The following is a 21,364-nucleotide window of genomic DNA, read 5'->3' on the forward strand; positions in this document are numbered from 1 at the left end:
TGAAACCATTTTGCTTACCAAATGTAATATTCCTGAAAGCTGTCTTACCATGCTCATGTCTTTAGTGCTCACCCCGCAAGCTGCTTGTTCAAAGATATATAAATACACACATTTCCTCTCACAGAAACACAGCAGTGAGCAGGCATAAAACTTAAAGCTGTAATGACTTAGTGCTCTGTTTATGAGGTGCTACGCCACTAGAGATAATGTGCAGCTCGCTTCATAAAGTGCAATAATGCACTACATTTAAAATAGATTTGATTAGAGCAAATGAACAGCCACAGTAAAATACACGGCTGTGCAACATGACAAACAGTCACGTCTGTCGACGCTCGTTTCAGTTAAACAGCAGTCGCATAAAAGAATCGCTCCACTGACTGAAAGTGTCCCCTGGGTACTTAGAGCTGAAATGCTGCATGTTTTTTATAGTTACAGAATTATTATTATTATTATTATTATTATTATTATTATTATTATTATTATTATTATTATATACAGTCAAATGGAAATTGCTCAACTTTTTTCTTTGTGTATTGGGATAAGCAAACAGTTGATTCTTGGTCAAACACTGCAGTTACTTAATTAAACAGTAATATACTATTTTTGTTTTTTATGTTGTAATCTAAAGGCGACCTGTTCAGCTCATTTCCAGTATCGGATTTTTGTTGTTGGACAAAAAGTCACATTGCATGATTTTTTGTGCAAAATCACCATTATTTATTTAAGACTGATTCCTTGGTTTCCTTTTTAAGGTCAGCTTTCTTCTGATTTGCTGCTTCTTGTAAACAGAGGGTTTAAATGGCAGGTGGGCGGGACATCTGTGGTGACAGCCACAGCTGTTTGCCTGATATGACCACATGCCTTCACTATGACATCATACAAATCCAAAAGCAGAAAAAAAATGCATGAAACTGAGCATTTGGTGGAGTCTGAATTATTATTATTTTTACTTAATGTTTGAGTTTCTGGTGGCCGTGTTTCACATGATCATCGACATTGTGGACAGAAAACAAGAAAAGGGTATAAAAAAAAAAAAAACAACAACCCAAAACTGTCTAATGGAGAAGTGAATATTCCTTATATTTATCATGCCTAAAAATCTATATAACTTTAAAATCACAATAACCTTTATGTATGAGATTATTTGCCACTGATTAGGGAATGATCTGTTTAAATCTCTTGCATCTCAGCTCTGTATTTTTAAGAATTCATGAATTTATGCCAAGATCTAAAGAAAGTCTGGTACAGGTTTTTAAACCTTTTTGACACCAGGGACCCTTTCGTGCACATAGATATCATGAATTAGTTGCCATTTCTGTCTCTAAATGAAGGATGCATGTGCACTTTTAAAACCTAAACATGATAATTTCTGCGTGCACCAAGATAGTTTAGCTTTTGTTTGGTTGTTTATGTGCAGATCTGCACATTTTAAAGTGACAGCTCAGTTTGTACATTTATTTATTTAGAGTAAATTCCAAATTTCATTCATGCAGGTAACTCTTGGTACTGTTCGTATCAAACATTTTCTCTGTAACACCTGTAACATGACTTATGGGTGTGTTTGCATGAGCAGGAAGAAGGCTGTGTACTTACGGCTGGATCTCTGGTCTGGTTGAAAACATGGCTGTCCTCTTGGTCTCTGTCTAAAACATTAAAAGAAAACAACTCCTTGTTAATTTGTTAATTCATTGATTATCAATCAGTGATGAACAGAATGTCTTTGGTATTATCTTTAGATACGGAGCATGTTAGTGATTTGTTGAGCGGCATAAAGAATGAGAGTGGAAGGACATTTCCTGAATTTATTCAGCCAATTTTCCTGCATTTGAAAGACGATAAACAAGGAAGAATGCAATTGTGCAATTACCTCAAGTTTCGTTAGAAAAAAAATGAAGATGGTTCAGAGGTGAGTTCATTTTCATGTATAAATCAAAAGCAATGAAAGGGTGGATGCTTGGGAAAATTTGCCCAGCAAAAAGAGCAGAATAAAACTAGAACAAAAAACGCCTAGTAATTGTTGTTTCAGTGGACATTTGGTGACATAAAGCACTTTCTTTGAGACAGCAGGACACCACTCACTATTCACATGCCATCGAAATATAACAGCATCATGTAACAGTAAATTAGCCCCGGTAGTGCTCTTGAGAAAATGAACATCTGGTATTCATGTCAGGTTTAAGTATATGGAGTTAGAGGCTCTGATATAGTGACACAGCTGTCAGTCTGAAGCTTCTGGAAGGGTTTACATTCTTTCCATAGTCTCAGTTATTGCTCTGCACTGATTGCCCGAGCCCAGCCATCTGCACAAACTGTCCATTCACACCTTTAGGAAACCAGTGGTCCCAACAAGCCTAAACTAGTGTCTTATAAATATTCTGTAGAAATACTAAAATGCCAAAATTGTTTATTTTGGTAACTTTTCATGTCAGCAGCTGCTCTGAGGTGATGCACACCACTATGCTCCCTGAAGGCTGATAAAATTATACTACCGCAGTGGCAATATGCAAAGTTTGGAATAATGGTAGGAAAGAACTGACCTTCTTACAGGTGCACTGTCTGACTCTACTCACCACAAGAGTTAAAATGGATGATAAAGCAGGGCATTTTTTTCATGTGACACTGCAAGCTTCTAGCCTATGAGAGTGCAGCGTTTCTTGGTTTTTGAGTTATATAAACTGTTCACATGGCACAAATGAACTTCATTAAACAAAGGTGATGTCCTAGAGACTGCAGTGCAGATACAAGCATGACAAATCAAGCTGTTTGTAGGTCAAATAGTAAAATACAGGTTTAGGTTTGTGCGTGTTTAAAATGAGGATTGATCAAGGCAAGAATACTTCCACTGCTTGTCTTAACCCTGTGCATCCTGAACCTTTCTGTTTATCCAGTGTAACTTGGCTGACCCTATGTGAAAAAGTGCCTAAAGTACCACCCTTGGCGGCAAGAAGTGCAATCAGGCATTTGCAATATTGGAAGGTTTTTCAGCATGAACAGTCTGTTTAAAGTCATGCCAAAGCTGTTCAATTGGATAAATCCAGACTTTCAAAACGATCTTGGCATGTTTTGGATCATTGTCCTGCTGTATAATCCAAGTGCTCTTGAGCTTCACAGCACAAACTGATGCCCGAACATTTTCCTTCCGGATTTTCTGGTACAGAGCAGATTTTATGGTTCCATCAATTATGACATATGGTCCAGGTCATGAAGCAGCAAAGCACTTCCAGAACATCACTGGCGCCCACAAGTTTGACTGTTGGTGTGATGATCTCTTTTTGAGATACTTTGTTAGTTTTACACCAGATAAAACAGGAATCAAATCTTCTAAATAGTTCAACTTTTGTCCCATTAGTCTACAGAGTCCTTTTAACAAATGTGAGATGTGCCTTTGTTCTTTTTGGTAGCAATGATCTTCTCCTCTGAACTCTCTCATGGATGCCATTTTTGCCAAGTCTTTTTCTTATTGCTGAATCATGAACTGTGACCTTAACTGGAGCATGTAAGGCCTGCAGTTCTTTACAAGTTATTCTGGGCTGACTTGTCAATGCACTATTTTTGAAATTTTGGTAGGCCAGCCACTCCTAGGAAAGTTCACCGCTGTTCCAAGTTGTGGATGAAACCTCTCACTATGGTTCGCCTTAGAAATGGTTTTGTAACTCTGAGTTTCTTTAGATCACGGCACGATGTGTTGCTTTTTGAGATCTTTTAGACTCCTTTGGTTTGTCAGACATGTTCTCTTTAAGCGTGGCTAGAGAAATTTGTCTCAGCTTTGCAAAAGCTGTTGCTAATCAGAGTCAATTAATGATTGAAGGAGGGTCAGGTAGGTTTGATTAGTTTTTGTTCCCACACTGTATTCACTCATGTTAAGATTACTTTGATGATCTGAAACATTTAAGTGAGACAAATATGGAAGAAACAAATAAACGAAGAAATCAGGAAGTGGGCTAATATTTTGCCCCTGTGCACAGTGCATCTGCTGGACAAAGTTTGGTTTGTTGGAAATATTTTTAAGAACGTTCTTGAATTCATGGACTTGCCAACAACAGCACAAGTCTGCAGGAATCACCTCTGTTTCTCTGCAATCATGTGGTTACTTTTCGGTGCCTCAGCTCAGCTATGTGCGTGTGTGTGTGAATTTGAGTGCGTGTGTTTGGGCGTGTGGTGTCAGCGTGGATGCCGTGCCTGTTTGGGTGGGTAGGGGGTATCTGGTGTCTAGCGGGTCACAGGAACACATAACATACATTCGCTGCATCCCAGCCGTCAGTGTATCAGTCACGGAGGAGCAGGGACACGAATTAATGGAACAGAACAACATTTTGAAGAGACCGATGCTTTTAAAAGATCCGCGGAGACATCAGAACCATCCCAGAGTACCTGCTAATTCACTGAATGGTGCTCTAGTAGAGACAGAGACCTCACCCTCACACATGTTTATTCTTCAAGGTTTTAAGACAATTATCTAAAGAATAATGATCTACTTTTAGACACTGAGCTCTGGAATAAGATGTTTTCACTCTCTGGTGTTTTCACGTGCATTTGAATATAGTTTAAACTTAAAATCAGACACAGACTAAAGACAAAATATGATCTTTAGAAATAGAATATTTTTATTTAGGATATTCTAACCCTTTCTGACTTGTTTTTGTGCTACTGAGAGGGACTATTTATCAAGTGCAGCGGCAATAGCAGGTGTACCCACTGCACTGCTGAACTAATGGCCCATAAGTGGCGTCAGAGTCTAAATGAGCAGTTGTTACTGAAATGTTTTATTAAACTAAAGTAGGCATAACGGTGACAGAAATTTCCAGCGAGTGATGTAATTTTTAAATGTATATACAAACTATATAGAAATCTGTTCAATTATTGAAACTGTAATAAACAAAATAAAAATAAAAGACACTTAAAACACGTTTACATTTCCTGATCTGTGAAATTAGAAAAGTGAAGAAACATTTTCAGGTGAGAATATTACAGTGAAAGTGTAAACATGCAGATGACTGGGGATTGTTAAGCTGCTGTAGGTTTTCACCTACAGCAGCTTTAAACTGCAGCTCTGTGCTGCAGATGGACAGCAACAGGTGGAGGAGGTGGCACTCCCTGGATGGAGCTAAGGAATGGAGGCATGGCAGTGGAGGAGGAGGAGAAGATTTGAAATGCCTCACAGAGTGGTCTTATTATAGATCAGACTCACATCTGCAGGCCCCCACACGCCTCACGACTGCCCCACAGACACCCCAGCATGTGTAGGTGTAAAGTAGTGAAGTGGGAGGTATTTTTACCCACAGTTTAAAACTTCCTTCAATGAAAAGTGGATGTTAGAAAAGTATCATTCCTCATACCTGACTACATTACTGCTTGATTGCCTCTTTGCTGCTGCTCTGATTAGTAAACAACCAGGCAAAATAGAGAGATAACACTCGATTTATACAGTCACCTTGATGCCAGCTTTCGGGTGACGACACCCTGGAGCTCAGCTATGTATCCCCTATGTATAAGAACCAGAACCAACTCGTTCAGGAAGGCGTTACACGATGCAGTTTTATTTTCATATTTTTCATAGTAATTCACACAAATTACTTTCTGATTATTAGTTTTTCTGCCAATGTGAGTCTAGTTGGAGCAATATCAGCAGAATTACAAGGAAATTACCGAGCAGAGTTTCATGAAACATGCTGAGGACCTGGAGGGTGAGCAAAAGGATCCTTTACATACCATCAGGAAGTGTTCAGAAAGCCAGCAGAGTATAATTTGCGGTAAATAACACAAAAACGTGACCTGAAAACACAGGAACTAACAAACAACTAACAGAGTATGGCTGTTTACTGGTTTCAAACTGATTCCCAAAATGTTGACTGACCCTCATCCTTTCAATTTTAATGCAACTATGGCCAGTGGGAATATATTTAAAGCTAACCACACAAGTTGTTCAATTTGCACTGCAATGTTAAAGGGGACACTGCAATCAAAAATAACAATAAGATGCTGGATGTTCACCCTCTCAGGGGTCGGGAGTGCATGAAGACTCGTGTGTCCAATGTCACAGCCAATAACAGCATCTCTATGCTTTGGTTGTCCCTGAGAAAGATTACAGTTGGCAAAAGCAGCACTGCAGAGGGAGACTGCATGGCAGCTGTTCATTCATTTTTGAGGGAGTGCCAAACTACTTTGCATGATACCCGCTAGGTGGATATTATGTAAAATTGGTACATAGTGGTGCAGATAAATCAAGAAAAATGTGGACTGCAAAAAAAAAAAGAAAAGCTATCTGGGGCAGTTTAGAAGACCTGTTTTCTTTGGGAGAAAACTTCCTTGATTAGGACTTTGAAAATTTGTGGCACTCATAAAAATGTTAAAAGTAGCCTCTTTTAACAGTGTTCTACAAAGCATTTAAAGTAATATTTACATAAAACAGGCCAGGGTGTGCACGAGTAAAGCAGCTTTGTAGTATTGTAACTGTATTAGTTTAGTTATAACTGCAAGTATTGCAACCATACTTACTGCTCGTTCGTGTAAATAACTATTCTGCTGCATCACAGGATCCACTCTTTTATTTTTCCTCAAGGCAGAAAAACTTTCATTTTTCATATCACAGGGTATGGACTGAAACAACAGCCCAGGCTGGGAATTTGACTCATCTCCAGACCACTGTGTTCCTGTAAACTACCAGACTGCCGGTTTTGCAGTCTAACCCTCTGTTACCCTTTTTTGGGTTCCCAGAAGACTTCTACATTTCTACTTAAAACTACGAGAGGAAAAGGTTAAAGCGGATCAGTGTGTTTGCTGTAGCTCACACAAATATACGAGGCTCAGCACACAGACCAGTCACACAAACCAATCTGCCTACACAGATGAGGTGGAAATATTAATGATTGCATTAACAAGCAAACCATCAAACATACTGAAGCGTTCTAAAACTTCAGGTACAATCATTTCTTGAAATTGAAAACTACAGGCCAGAACAACCCTCGGGCCAGCGGGAAATGTTCAACATTATAACAGCAGCTGGAAGCCATTCAGGGATAACTCTCCTGGTTAAGACTAAGCATGTGTGTACGGTTCTCCTTCACACTCATCTCCTCTCTACACTGTTGATTTCACGGCCACTGAAGTGAAGACAACACACAGAGAGCATAATGAAACTGTAATGCATTTTTTTAAAAACAACATGTAAATGTAATCATGGCCACAGCTTTGAATTTGGAGATGCACATTATGCAGGTGGTCTGGTGTTTTCTGTATTCTGGTGAATTTTCAGGCAGTTTATTTAAAATTTCGAGTCCCTGACCTTTAGCGCAGATGGCCTGAGGTATGAAGTGAATGTTTAAAGTTTCTGAAGTGAGTGAAAACAAAATGAACAGGAAATACTTCCTTAAATTAAACCTGAAAAACTATTGTCCATCCATACATTTACTCCCATTCTGCCTCCACCACACATCCGGGTCTGGGTGGTGGAGCTAGCACTCTAAAGAAAGACCCCAAGACCTCCCTCTCCCTGATCAGCTTGTAAAGCTCGTCTGGAGGGAAACAAAGATCTTCCCAAGCCAGCTGAGAGATTTACTTGTGTATGTACAAAATATCCAGGAGGCTACAATTAAGCCGAAACGTGTACAGTCGTATAATTTCTAAGCAACATGTCCAAGACAGATACAGTAATATGTATTTAATAGTCTTATTCCTTGGTGCCTGACTGTTCTTACGATGGGCCCTGAATCTGAGGAAAAACTTGAAAGCCAAAGAGTGCGTTGCTGCTGTCAGCCACTCCGCATTTTGCCAAACAGGAGCTGGATTAAGTTGTCTAAAGTAGATTTGATGGTGTGGGTGGGTTTATTTATGAAGTCAGAGTGGAAAAAAACTTAAACGGGGCCTGACAGTACTTCACAGCTTCACTGCTAAGTTTGAGCAAAAAGCTTCTTTGCCAGTTTCACATGTAAATCGTTATGCAGTGTTTATCAAAGTATGCTGGGATTAAGTGGATTTATATGCTAACTACAGCTCTGCAACATTTCTATGTTGCTGTAGGTCAGTGCGCAGTAAAAACTCTGAGGGATGGATGCAGCCTTTCCTGAATGGAGAGCGTTACTTGGTTCGTCTTTACCTGTTGCACCAATATGATCAAGTATTCACACCAATAAGAGAGATGTCCTCTCAGAGAAAGATACCGGAACTATTTTTCTATTTTTCTAGTGTTTGCATTAAAGAAGCAACAAATTCTCATGTCCCTTAAAATGCAGTGGTATTGTGTCGTTTGTGAAGTAATCATTTCAGTAAAATATATTGACCCCAATCACCTCCTGAGATGATCCATTCTTTCAGTTTAACTGTCAGTGAGCTGCAAGGAGAGCAAGGAGTTAGTCTTGTTCGTCACAGCTTTTCTGGCTTCGGAGTCTACACAGTACGGAAGTGAGTGATTTGGTGGACAAATCTTTTAAACAAATGTGTTTAATGGTCTGTGAACTCCAGTGATAGAGAAAAGAACTGCTTTCCATATTAGCCATGGTACATGTAAACATTTGGACGTCAGTGATGCTGAGCTCTCTGACACCCTGCTGCCTGATTTTCACATATTTTAAAACCCTCCAGCTTTTTTTAATATTTAAGGATTAGACTTTCTGCACCTACATTTTTTCCAGAACATTAAATGAACAAAGTTGGGATATTATGGGAGTGGGAGACATTAAACTTAAAAAAGTCCTTAGTAGAAATCTGTGGGAGAATTCTGCAACTGCAAAGATGGTTGTTCCACTCTTAACGCTTAACACGGACCACACATCAACCAGTCACACTGCTCCACTGACATGTGTGGGAGAGGTTCACGCCTGTTTCTGAAGCAAAGACTGGCTAAAATAAACGACTGGCTTTTAGAAAGGTTTTGCCCAAAATCAAAAACTTCCCGGAAGATTCCTAAAATACCACATAAGCATCTTTAGCATTTACTTCCAAGGCTTAGTTAGATGGACTAGGATTTAATGGGTGTTCTATGATGTCCCTGGGATTTCCCTGGGTCTTTCTTGTGTATTTTATGAATAAATCTTCTTTTTTTGGGTACCAGTACTGGTTTTATTTTGTTGTATTTATCCGCGACACCTTAAAGGCTGGTCCGTGAAAATATTGTCGGACATAAACCGGTCCGTAGCGCAAAAAAGGTTGGGGACTGCTGTCCAACACTAGGAACAGTATTAACCCATTCACACCAATTCATACAAGACCTTACTTTACGCATTTTAAATGGTTATTTTTTTCAATCATGTACATGGGCAGAGTGTTTAGCTGGTAGGAGCCTTAGTATCAGCATCCAAAGACATATGGGATAGCCTCCAAGCTACCCCGTGACACTGAACTGGATACCCAGTTAAGAAAATGGATAAATGGGCATTCATGGGACACCATATCTGTTTTGAGTTATGCAGAACTGAGCTCCAGTTCAGCTCCCCAGGTTACCACGACTCAACACATACCCATGTACCACTTTACACCACAGGTAAACGCGGTTGAATTAGACATTTTGTCCTCACAACCCATTGATTTCTTTTTCTATCACTTTAACAAATTACAGCTGCAAGAAGGCACTTGTCTGAACAACCAGTATCACTTGTCTGCTGTCAGTGTGTGACTGATAGCTGTGATTCCTCGCACTAGTTTGGACATCCATCATGAATTGTGATGATGTGATGTCAGCTGAATCGTTTTTGTTGTCCCGCAGTGCCTTAAAGACGAAGCCTCATGAAACTGACCCTGCTGCTCTAATCCTGTTCAGCGGCTGCTTTAAGCCTATTAAAGATGGACAAGTTAATGATGTTATAGTTGGCTCAATGACGGCTGGACTTGAGCATCAGGTGTCAACGCAAAGAAAACAAGTCTGCCCTTTAAAAAGTTGATAACATGTCTTTGACGTAACACATTACATAGCGCCTGACAAACAGCTGAGGATGTGTTTGTGATTTATTTCTAGAGAGGAGTATTATCAGCACAGGTCACATATACTCTAGATAAAAATATTTTTTCTCCTCACACACTTACGCAAGAGTTCACACACAGAGGAAATACCGCCATACCGCCACACTTTTTTACAATTGGTGGGAGACTGAGCAGATAACACAAAACTTACTGGGTCTAAATTTAGGACAGAGAGCAAAGGAAGGAAGCTGTTTCTATTCCAGTCCCCAGACTGACTGTAAATACTTCAAAAAACATCAGCTCTTAAAAAAAGGAAAACAATGAAATCTGTGATTCAGCATCACTGGTTTGTTCTGACACAGTCTGTTCACGGACCTGATGTATGAAGTTGAAGTGGATCTACTTAGTCTAAACCAGGGGTGGGCAATCTCAGTCCACGAGGGCCGGTGTCCCTGCAGGTTTTAGATGTGTCCTCGAACCAACACAGCTGATTTAAATGGCTAAATTAGCTCCTCAACATGTCCTGAAGTTCTCCAGAGGCCTGGTAACGAACTAATTATGTGATTCAGGTGTGTTGACCCAAGGTGAGATCTAAAACCTGCAGGGACACCGGCCCTCGTGGACTGAGATTGTTTAGACCAGGGTTGGGCAATTTCTTTCAAATGTTTAATAACCATAAGGCACAACAGATTATAAGGCGCATTAAGCGAAACAAAACAGTCAGATAATTCAAACTTTACTTAACTCATTCTTCTTGCTTCTTTTACTTCTGTACCATTGATTCATTGATGTTGAATTCTCTCGCAGCTGCTCTATTCCCAGGTTCTGAACCTGAAACCAGGGTTTGATCTTTGGTTTCATTCTATAATACTGTTTTGTCTCATGTCATAGCGTTTGCTCTGAATCTACAAGCCACTTTGCAACCCACCTCTGATACAGCTCCTTCGTGTCTGATGCCACTGATGTTTGCTTTATTTTGTCCTCACTATTTTTCTGCACATGTGAACGAAGAATCTGAGATGTCCCAGAACAGCACCATGGTGCCAAATGTAAATTACTGCAGATGGAAATAATCTTCATTCGATTGTTTTTAGGGAAATGGATGTTTGTCTTGGGGAGTGATAACAAACCTTCCGTTTGCCTGTATCATGACTTATGTACTGGACTCTAATACAGAGTTGACTCTACTGGTATGTTGGAGCTGCAGGTGGAAAATCAGAAGAAATGCATGATGTAAGTGAGTAATTAAGTATTAGCAAAGAGTACAAGTTCTCCCTGACATGTTTAACAATAATTTAAAACAAATGCCATACTTTTTGTTCAGGGTGTGTTACATACAATGTTTTTCATATATCTTTTTTCCCATAATATCTAACTCCCTTCATCTATGGCAAGGACTCCAGACCATTACAGACTACAGGACCACCAAACCCTCCCCCGCATCCTCTGATGTCTCCTTCCTCAACGAGCTCAACAACTTTTATGCTCGTTTTGAGCGAGGGAACCCCACAACCACAACCAAAGCAGACATGACGCCAGACCACCAACCTCTGACTCTCTCCCCCACCGATGTAGGAGCGGTGCTGAGCAGGATCAATGTCCACAAGGCTGCAGGTCCAGATGGCATCCCCGGGCGTGTTCTCAGAGCGTGTTCTGGGGAGCTTGCAGGAGTGCTCACAGACATATTCAATCTGTCCTTGGCCCACGCTGTGGTACCGGCCTGCTTCAAATCCACCTCCATCGTCCCGATACCCAAAAACTCCAACCCATCTTGCCTCAATGACTACCGCCCAGTAGCACTCACCCCCATCATCACTAAGTGCTTAGAGCAGCTGGTCCTAGCACACTTCAAATCCTGTCTCCCCCCCACCCTGGACCCCCACCAATTCGCATACCGCCAGAACAGGAGCACAGAGGATGCAGTCTCCATCGCACTGCACTCTGTCCTCTCACACCTGGACAACAACAACACCTACGCCAGAATGCTGTTTATAGACTTCAGTTCAGCATTCAACACAATCCACCCCTCACAACTCATCAGGAAACTGACAGACCTGGGCATCAGCTCCCTCATCTGCAAATGGTTACTGGACTTCCTGACCAACCGCCCCCAACATGTCCGGCTGGATAACCACTGCTCATCTACCATCACAATGAACACCGGTGTACCACAAGGCTGTGTGATGAGCCCTTTCCTCTACTCCCTCTTCACCCACGACTGCAGACCTGCTGATGGTTCCAACACCATCATTAAGTTTGCAGATGACACCACGGTGATTGGCCTCATCAGTGACAACGATGAGGCCGCCTACAGGGAGGAGGTGGATCGTCTGGCTGAGTGGTGCGACACAAACAACCTGCTGCTTAACACCGAGAAGACCAAGGAGCTCATCGTGGACTACAGGAGGAATGCTGACCCACATCCACCCATCCACATTAAGGGGACGGCTGTGGAGCGTGTGAGCAGCTTCAAGTTCCTGGGAGTCCACATCTCCGAGGATCTCACCTGGACGACCAACTGCTCCAAGCTGGTCAAGAAGGCTCACCAGCGCCTCTTCTTCTTGAGGACCCTGAGGAAGAACCACCTGTCCTCAGACATCCTGGTGAACTTCTATCGTTGCACCATCGAGAGCATCCTGACCAACTGTATAACAGTCTGGTACGGGAACTGCTCTGCCTCGGACCGGAAGGCGTTGCAGAGGGTCGTGAAAACTGCCCAGCGCATCGCCGGAGCACCACTTCCTGCCATAAAAGACATCTACAGGAAGCGGTGTCTGAAAAGGGCTGGGAAAATCATCAGAGACCCCAGTCACCCATCACATGGACTCTTCACCCTCCTGCCCTCTGGGAGGCGCCACAGGAGCCTCCGGACTAAGACCACCAGGTACCGGAACAGCTTCTTCCCCACAGCTGTCAGACTCCTGAACTCTGCCTCCTGACATCTGACCCACGTTAAACACATGGACTGAACATACACACACCCACAATGGACAACTGTACCCTCAAACACACAATAATAACATGGACTGAACCACCACTCACAACCACTAGCACTTTATATAGCCTCTGTAGAAACTATCTACACCCTCACTTACCTTAACTGCACTACTGTATAGCTCTGTGTAAATAATCATTCTGTACATTCAATAATCTTTAATCCTACAACTGTTTACAACTTGCATAGTTCCCATTTCTGTATAGCTGTATATCTCAGATTTCTGTAAAGTTATTTATTTCATATTCTGTATAGTTTTTCATATTTATATCCTGTTCATAGCCTGTACTCACTACAGCCTGTACATACTTATAGTTATAGAATATTCACAACATACTTCATACCGTGTACATTATAACATACCATAATAGACCCATTTCTGTAGTATACTTACATATCTATACTATTGCTAATATATATTGTAATATATCTATATCACTAAAGCACTTCTGGATGGATGCAAACTGCATTTCGTTGCCCTGTACCTGTGCATGTGCAATGACAATAAAGTTGAATTCTATTCTATGATGCTTATACTGAATGTCATCTGCATACACCGTAAATTCCTCATTTTGAAACAAATGGTATGTGAAAATGGAATATATCAGAAATTCAAAATATGACAATTTAGAAGTGATGCAACAAACAGACAAAGGGGAGTGATGTGACGCTCATACATTAGCACTATATCATGCAAGCCCACACTGCGTTGATTTTATTGCACGCAAGCCAGTGAAGCACTGTCCCAGAAACACATATTGGCAACAAACAGTGAACAGTGAACAGTATTAAACAGATTATTGTCATGGTTGGCTGTGTGGCAGGCAGGCAAGCAGGAGTGGTGGATCCAAAATGCAGGACTCAGACACAGAAGTTCAACTTAAAGCGCAGCTTTATTGCTGGGAAAACCTCTTACTAAACTAAACTCACCAAAGGACAACAAAAACGCTGGTGGACTAAAACACTGAAGCAGAAATACTGAACTGGAGCTAGAGCTGGAAACAAAACACTGGTAACACGGAGGCAAAACACACACAGCTTGTTGAGGGTACGACGCAACACTGACTCAGAGAAACACAGGGACTAAATACACTGGGAAGTAACGAGGAGAATGAGACACAGAAGGAGAGCACAGCTGGGGGAAATTAGAACTGATGAGACAAGCAAAGCAGGACACATTCACATAAGACACGGACCTACAAAGTAAAACAGGAAGGATCACACAGAGACGCAAACTTGACACAGTGGAGACAGCAACTAGGAAACACAGAGACATAAACCATAAGGCAGAGGACTCTAAGAACCGAGAGGCACAGAGGGGAACTCAAACATGCAGACACAGACTTACACAGAACAGAGGGGACATAGAGAAACATGAAGGGCAAGGGATCGAAACTAGAAACTCACACCAAGTACAATAATACAAAAATCACAAAGAACTAAAACGCTGGGTCAGGAGACCCAGGACCCTGACAGTACCCTCCCCCCAAGGGCTGGCACCCGACAGCCCAACACAAGAAAACGAAAAAAAAAACCAAAAACCGCCCAAAACAGAAAACAACCCGACCAGGGCGGGCGGCGGGGGCCCAGGAAGGAGGGCACGAAACAAAAACACCAAAGCACAAGAAAGCCCCAAAACAAAACACGAGCCCAAAAAAAAGAACAATTCAGGGGGCTGGCCAGGGGGCCGACAGCACAGGAGTCCAAAACAGAAGAGTTCAGGGGGCCGGCAGCACAGGAGTCCAAAACAGAAGAGTTCAGGGGGCCGGCCAGGGGTACGACAGCACAGGAGTCCAAACAGGTCAGGGGGCCGGCCGTGCGGAAGCCAACGGCGGCGACGAAGGAGACGACGGAGCAGTTCAGGGGGCCGACAGCACAGGAGTCCAAAACAGAAGAGTTCAGGGGGCCGGCCAGGGGGCCGACAGCACAGGAGTCCAAACAGGTCAGGGGGCCGGCCGTGTGGAAGCCAACGGCGACGACGAAGGAGACGACGGAGCAGTTCAGGGGGCCGACCGCGCGGAAGGCAGCGGCGGCGCTCCAGTGTCAAGCGTACTGGCTGAGGCCCAGTGGGCACAGGACCAGGCGGGGCACAGGCAGAAGCTGGACCAGGCGTGGATGAAGACACGGAGGCTGGGCCTGGCGAGGCTGAAGGCTCTGATGAGGCTGAAGGCTCTGATGAGGCTGAAGGCTCTGATGAGGCTGAAGGCTCTGATGAGGCTGAAGGCTCTGATGAGGCTGGACCAGACGAGGATGATGAAGCTGGACCAGACGAGGATGATGAAGCTGGACCAGACGAGGATGATGAAGCTGGAGCAGGAGGCTGGACGGGATCCTCGGGCCCTCCAGCTGACGTGGCATGAGGCTGGACGGGATCCTCGGGCCCTCCAGCTGACGTGGCATGAAGCAAGGGCCGGAGTGGTCCCTCGGACCCTCCAGCGGAGACATGAGACGAAAACTGGAGCGGTCCCTCGGACCCTCCAGCGGAGACAGGAGACGAAGGCCGGAGCGATCCCTCGGACCCTCCAGCGGAGACAGGAGACGAAGGCCGGAGCGGTCCCTCGGACCCTCCAGCAGAAGTCATCACTAAGCCAGCAGTCATGGAGGCCACTGGCTGACACAGAGGCGACACACGAGCCTGAGCCGAGAGTGGCTGCTGAGCAGGCGACACTGGGAGCTGAGCTGCTGGAGACACAGGTGACACTGGTGTACTGGGGTGAAGGCAACGAGGATGCAGTCCCTCTCTTAAGGGAGGATGGAATGATTTAGTGATAAAGCTTGATGGGAACAGATGCTGAGAATACCAGGCAGCGAGGGCTTCCAGGAGGGTAGCTGACTCTACCTTGCCTGGACCGCCCATGCCAAACAGTTCGAAGCAAATCCTGGCTCTCAGAGCTGTTATTAATTGTTTTAATCCGTTAATGTCCAAAAAACCAGCTGCGCAGAGGGTGGAAGACAAAAAGTTGTCGAAAAAGACCACCTGAAGGAGTCTCTTGGGGGTGTCCTCAGCGTGGATTACCTCCCGGCAGTAATTCCACAACTGCGCTAGATACTGAGACCGTGAGTCCGCCGGATCCATTTGATGGTTGCGTCGTTCTGTCATGGTTGGCTGTGTGGCAGGCAGGCAAGCAGGAGTGGTGGATCCAAAATGCAGGACTCAGACACAGAAGTTCAACTTAAAGCGCAGCTTTATTGCTGGGAAAACCTCTTACTAAACTAAACTCACCAAAGGACAACAAAAACGCTGGTGGACTAAAACACTGAAGCAGAAATACTGAACTGGAGCTAGAGCTGGAAACAAAACACTGGTAACACGGAGGCAAAACACACACAGCTTGTTGAGGGTACGACGCAACACTGACTCAGAGAAACACAGGGACTAAATACACTGGGAAGTAACGAGGAGAATGAGACACAGAAGGAGAGCACAGCTGGGGGAAATTAGAACTGATGAGACAAGCAAAGCAGGACACATTCACATAAGACACGGACCTACAAAGTAAAACAGGAAGGATCACACAGAGACGCAAACTTGACACAGTGGAGACAGCAACTAGGAAACACAGAGACATAAACCATAAGGCAGAGGACTCTAAGAACCGAGAGGCACAGAGGGGAACTCAAACATGCAGACACAGACTTACACAGAACAGAGGGGACATAGAGAAACATGAAGGGCAAGGGATCGAAACTAGAAACTCACACCAAGTACAATAATACAAAAATCACAAAGAACTAAAATGCTGGGTCAGGAGACCCAGGACCCTGACAATTATAGTGAGAGGGTCACTTCAACCACATTCAAAACAAAAGTTTCCCACCTAAAATATCAGCACTTGTACGTGCAGAGAGTTTTGATGCTTGGATATGTGCAGCTCTGTGTTTTTATGAGGGACTCTGGATTAGTACCTGCAGTATAATACACACTGGAGTGTTTATAATGAGGCTTGTCATCATTCAATCTAATAAGGACATTGTTTTAGGAAAGATGCTCCACTGGTTTTAATTTACAGATAAAGGTTAGTTTACAGCTTAGCTATTTTATCGCCTGTCTAAATGTTACATAATATCTTTTCCACTGGAAGTCTGCAGAATACGTCAGTGGTGGACTTTGCTACTGGTAACAATATGGAAAATGTACAATTTAGCATTTTAACACCCAAGAAATGCTCCAGCTTTTTTTTGTCCTGTTGGATATTGAACATTGATTGTAAAAAGACTGATTACCTGAATCTTAAACCTGTAATTCGTTACAACAATCTGGAGCCAAAAGGGAAAATGGTCTTCAACAGGTAAATTTAAATGCACTGTGATTGGGTGACTATGTGCTGTCCTGTTTGAATAAGAAGACAGAAACTGTGGAGCTCAGTGGCCTCTAAACCACGGGTGGCCCCGAATCCCACCGGGTCTTTTCCAACTGCAAATTTCGGAAGTGTTGCCGCCGTGCGCCACTTTAGATAAAAGCACCAAGCAAACAGCATCATGTCCAAACCATTGAAGATGAGAGAGATAGATCCCAGTGTGTTTCCTGCCCCTTTGAGACATCAGATGGGCAAAACAAGGCACACCCGGAGGCGTTAGCCTCTGGACAGGAAATGCCTCTTATAAACAGAAGTTTGTTTTTATTTTAAACGATTGAATTTTCACATAGTGAAAGACAGTCACGGCTCAGGTTAGCTTAGGATAAAACACACAAACTATAAGCATCTTATAATTTGAACAAACTGACACAGTTTAAAAAGACGTAAAATAGTAGAGGTAGTTTTTGCAGGGAAGGAAGGAACAAAGAAAGGTTTTGATTGGATGTCTCACCAATTATTTATACTTATTTTCTATTTTTGATTTTTTTTTTATGTATATATAGATGCATGTGCATGTATATGTATTTATAAGTGTGCGTATCTATGCATACCTATTTCTATCTGTGCGTCTTTTTGGTGTGTTATTGGGCTTATACAATAAATTTATAGAAAGAAGAATGTAAACAAGGATTTATGAGCGAGAAGGAAAAAAACGGGAAGTAAAGTTACTAAATATTGAAGATGGGGTGTGATTAAATAACCTTGTGCTTCTCCCCACTCCTTCCTTATGTTTTATTGTGTTATTTTACCATGTTTAAAATAAAGCCTCAAAGAAAAGCAAAGCAAAGCAAAACAAGTGTACTTTCAGGTCTTTTGTTTACAGGAGTCTTCCTTCCTGTAACATCCTCTCAGCTCTCTGCGTGCACCAGAGGAAGTTCACCCAGCATGTACGTCAAGTGGTGTTTCCTCATGAGGTCTCCCCCATGAACTACCCCGTCAGCTCTTAACCCCACTTGACCCCTTAAATGCCAGTCTAAAACTGACCCCACCCATAACTGCAACCACCACCCAAAATCTGTCGCCAGGAAACTGCTATCATCATCCATCATTTCATTTCTGACGTCATTTATTCTCAGTTCAGTGTGGACACACACATCCACACACAGTAAATGTGTTCACCTAAACCAGTGGAAAAATGAAACCATTTTAACCTTTAACCTTTAGGGCGCTGGTGCTGGAAAGAAGAATCTGCCTTCTGGTTTCGCTGGTCTATTTTGGTGTTGTTGTCAAAGATGTAGCTTTTATCGCCTAAAAATGTCCAGTGCATGCATTATGTAATCCAGAGGGACTTATTTGTTTGTGATCTTCAATCACAGAGTGGGTGTGCTTTGGCTGTGATACCTCTGTACCCACTTTAAGCCAGCGTACATACCAGGCTGGTAAGCGGTGAAGTTGGACCTGGGGGCCAAACAGATCCTGTGACCGTCACACTGCAGCTGTCACTGTGTGTAACATTAAGACAGGGACTACTGGAAATGACTGCGTGCTCTGCAGCATAAAGACGTACTAGTGCGTACACCAGGAGCTTGGTCACTTGGTGTTTTTACAAAAAAACCTTGCTGGGACATGAGTAGTTTACTGACAGTTGTTTAAAAGAGCAGTAAACTACTTACAATGTTGAGTGGTTTATTTATGATGAGGGCACTCTGTTATGTGGGCTGAACAAATGGCACTGCCAGATACACGGTTAAAATAAGTGCTCTGATAAATTTTCAAGTGTTATTTCTCTTGGGTCTCTTGACAAAACTCCCTTATAAACTTGGAGCATAACGACATGTCATGCTGCAAATAGTTACCATAAACCTCAGTGAATACTCGAGTGTTTGTAACCAGCAACTGGCATGTTGGAATAAACACTAGCAGCAGCTGTCTTACTAAAACTGTCTTTGCATTTAAACAGCACACTATTGTTATGCTCTCCAATGTCAGCAAACTGGAGTCTGCAGGCAGCTCCATAAACTATTCTGCCCAGCTCTCAGCAGCTCCTGAGCTGCCAAATGTTAAACCAACCTTTCAGAAAGACAACAATGTGTTTTCAGGCAGATTTATAGCTAAATTATACAGACGCAGAGCAAAAAAAAGGGAAAAAAAACACTGCTGCTATTCCATAACACAGAGTATCAGGAACACATGCTTTCATATTTGCTCTAACCAGCAAAAATCTTCCCCATCTTTTAGCACATTTTCCTACACAGCAACAGACTGGTATCCACAGACTGCAGTGTTGCATGAGCACAGACTTTATTAAACCACATCCACACAGCCTACCTTAATTTTCAACCTCAGCGTGTCCTCAAAGGTGACAGGCCCTCCACCTGCAGCAGCAGCAGCAGCAGCAACAGAAGCAGAGCTTCACTCTCAGGCTCGTCCTCTTCTCTTGTTCTTATGACTCTTTCACACTCACTTCGTGTTGGTCGGCTGCTGTCATTAATTTGTTGTTGGTACTTTTTTCTCTTTTCCCCCTCTCTTTGCTTTAAACATTTGCCCCTTGTCACCAGCCAGCCTGTTGCTCCCCTCACTGAAAGCTCAGGCCTGGCCAGTGCCCCATCTCAAGGAGGGATGCATGCAGCCACCCGATTGGCTGGAGGGTAGAGATATGCCCCCATATTAGGGCACCTGGAGGTGGGGCTGAACGACCATAGTAATAAAGGAGGGAGGAGAAGAAGATAACAAAGTTTGTGTCATAGTAGACTGCAGGAGCAGCGAGTGTTTCTCTGTCTCTCAGTGCCTGCTGCAAGCTATTAAGACAGTGAATGAGAACAATTGGAAAGATGAACTTTATCATCTTAAATCTAAAAATGAGAACTTGTTAAAGCTTGCAGAATACATGATGCCAATTATTTATAATTATGATGCCAAGGAGATAAGCAGACTTAACTCTTAGCTTCTATAGAGAGACCCCTTTACTTGTTTTAAAGAGGAATGTAAATAATGCCTATAACAATACTGAGTTAATGATATATCATTTCTGAAACACAGACAACAGGCTATAAAACAAAAGCTCAAAGGTCACTCTTTTTACTTTGAAAACGCTCCTCCTACTCATCTGCTATCCAACTGCACATTGCTGAGCTTGCAAAATATGCCAGAGTCATTGATCTTCCAATAAGTTATAATGACTTAATATGCAAGAAAAATGGGACTGTTTCCAAAGAAAAGTGTATTGAGTCTGTGTAAGCGCCTGCTGTGTGACATCTGAAAGGTGGATTTTCTTTCCAGCAAGACGCCAACTGTTGGTTGCTTCGGTGTTTCAGCTGAGCCAATATAAACAAGAAAACAGCTCTAATAAAAACTCAGCTCGTCTTTGCTTCCAGTAAGTATCAGGATGAATTTATCAGTGAGTGATGTTTCTCCCTAGAAGCTATTTTTATCCCAAGTGGCTGAAAATAGGAACAGCAGGCCTTGGATCTTGTTTTAGAGAAAGTGTGATGTATTTCAAGGAAGCAGCTGCTGTTGTGAGCTGGATGTTGTGTGTGTATTTATATATGCTTGTCTCTGTGTATTCCTGCCTGAATTTGAGCATTGCCGTGTGTGTATGTCTGTGTATTTGTGTATGTCTCTGTATGCTTCCTTGAATTCACTGATGATTTGCAGTAATCCAGCTGGTTGCAGAATTTATACATGCCAGCTGGCGAGCCAAAGTCCTCTCAACTGTCATCTAGAAACCAAAAGATTACCTGCTGCTAAACTCTCTTTTCCTTTACACCCACTGAGCTGTTTGGGATTCAAGGATCTTCAACACTGTGGATGTTGTCCAAATATTAATGCAGTGGCACTGGGAATGTTTTTCTCCTCTCCTTTCAGAAGCATTAAAACATCTACATCTACACTGACATTTTCTAAATAAATCATTAACAGTATTATATAAAAAAGTTCATATTCACTCCATATTTCCTTCCCTTGACATCCCCACTCATCTGAGAACTTGCATGTTAGTGTATACAAACTCATACTTGGCAGCTGCCACTTACAGAAGAGATCCAAGGTGGCACTCGTGCAAACCAAAACACAACCAACAACTTCACACTCACTGAGGTGAAACGAAGTGGAGAGGCGCTCACTCCAGTGGAAGTAACTCAGCTGCATAAAAGGAATTTGATCCTGGAAAGTAAACAACTTC

At 42.7% G+C, this 21,364-nt stretch overlaps 1 protein-coding gene across 6 annotated transcripts in view; it reads right to left on the minus strand.

The window, feature by feature from the left end:
• The window catches only part of prx (periaxin), a 46,496-nt gene extending 26,748 nt beyond the window's left edge, over positions 1-19,748 (minus strand). For all 6 annotated transcript variants that reach the window (XM_080889914.1, XM_080889915.1, XM_080889910.1 and 3 more), the window contains exons 1-2: positions 19,513-19,748; positions 1,594-1,643 (exon numbers count right to left, since the gene is read on the minus strand). The gene's annotated coding sequence lies outside the window, so the exon portion shown is untranslated. The remainder of the gene's footprint in view (positions 1-1,593; positions 1,644-19,512) is intronic.
• Positions 19,749-21,364: the final 1,616 nt, after the last annotated feature.

Source organism: Rhamphochromis sp. 'chilingali' (genome assembly GCF_963969265.1).
Source record: "Rhamphochromis sp. 'chilingali' genome assembly, chromosome: 8".
In the NCBI taxonomy this organism is placed as follows: domain Eukaryota; kingdom Metazoa; phylum Chordata; class Actinopteri; order Cichliformes; family Cichlidae; genus Rhamphochromis; species Rhamphochromis sp. 'chilingali'.